Consider the following 1,728-nt stretch of genomic DNA (forward strand, 5'->3'; position numbering starts at 1 on the left):
GGCTCTGTCTCAAAAAAAAAAAACCAGTGTTTCTCGAATGCTATGCATCAGAATCACTTGGAGATCTCATTAAAATGCATATCCTGGCTCGGCGCCTGTTGCTCAAGTGGCTAAGGCACCAACCACATACACCTAAGGTGGCGGGTTTGAATCCAGCCTTGGCTCACCAAACAACAATGATGGCTGCAACCAAAAGATAGCCAGGCGTGTGGCGGGCTCCTGTAGTCCAGCTACTTGGGAGGCTGAGGCAGGAGACTCGCTTGAGCCCAGGAGTTGGAGGTTGCTGTGAGCTGTGATGCCACAGCCCTCTACCCAGGGGGACAGCTTGAGGCTCTGTCTCAAAAAATAATAATAATAATAAAATAAAATAAAATGCATATCCTGGCCAGGTACTTAGGAGGCAAAGGCAGGAAGATTGTTTGAACCCTGGAGTTCCAGGCCAATACAGGCAACATAAGAAGACCCTGTTTTTAAAAATAATAATAATTTGGTGGCACCTGTGGCTCAAAGGAGTAGGGCCCTGGCACCACATGCCAGAGGTGGCGGGTTCAAATCCAGCCCCTGCCAAAAACTGCAAAATAATAATAATTGGGCATTGCCTGTGGCTCAGTGGGTAGGGCGCCAGCCCATATACCGAGGGTGATGGGCTCAAAGCCGGCCCTGGCCAAACTGCAAAATCAAAAAATAGCCAGGCGTTGTGGTGGGCACCTGCAGTCCCAGCTACTCAAAAGGCTGAGGAAAGAGAATCACCTAAGCCCAAGAGCTGGAGGTTGCTGTGCGCTTTGATACCATAGCACTCTATCAATGGCGATAAAGTGAGACTCTGTGTCTAAAAAAAAAATTAATAATAATAATTAGAAAATGCACATTCTGTTTCAATCTGTCTGAATGGGAGCCCAAGATTCTCCATGCCTCCTGACTCCTACTGCTTATTCTGTGGCTCGATGTGCTCATTCACTCTTCCAATACAGATGTATTATACACCAGCTATATTTCAGACCTGTCACAAGATGTGAATGTAGAGAAAATGTGAAATACACAAATGTAGGAGGAGAAGGCTTATTGCAGTATGTGGCTTATTGTTGAACTGTCACCCCAAAGATGGATTACAGAGGAAGCCCACAAAGACAAGTGAGATGTCAAAATTAATCTCTGACTTTTGTACATACTTTCATCAAATATTTGCTGAACTTTGCTCTGAACCAGACCCTATGATAAATTCTGATGGCGTATGCATAACCAGTTCTCAGAGACTTTTAGCCTTTCCTCCACCATTAATATTAATTGCCATTTGCTGAACATTTAATATGTGCCAGTGTTGTACTAAGCTTCACAGATTATTATCATAATTATCTTTTTTATTTTTGAGACAGAGCCTCAAGCTGTCCCCCTGGGTAGAGGGCTATGGCATCACAGCTCACAGCAACCTCCACTCCTGGGCTCAAGCGAGTCTCCTGCCTCTGCCTCCCAAGTAGCTGGGACCACAGGCGCCGGCCACAATGCCTGGCTATTTTTTGGTTGCAGCCATCATTGTTATCTTAATTCTCAAAAATCTTGGCTCGGCGCCTGTGGCTCAAGTGGCTAAGGCACGAGCTACATACACCTAAGGTGGCAGGTCAAATCCAGCCCGGGTCTGCCAAACAACAATGACGGCTGCAACCAAAAAATAGCCAGGTGTTGTGGTGGGGGCCTGTAGTCCCAGCTACTTGGGAGGCAGAGGCAGGAGAC

Source organism: Otolemur garnettii, unplaced genomic scaffold, assembly GCF_000181295.1.
Source record: "Otolemur garnettii isolate 467f Iridium unplaced genomic scaffold, OtoGar3 scaffold00159, whole genome shotgun sequence".
Taxonomy (NCBI): Eukaryota; Metazoa; Chordata; class Mammalia; order Primates; family Galagidae; genus Otolemur; species Otolemur garnettii.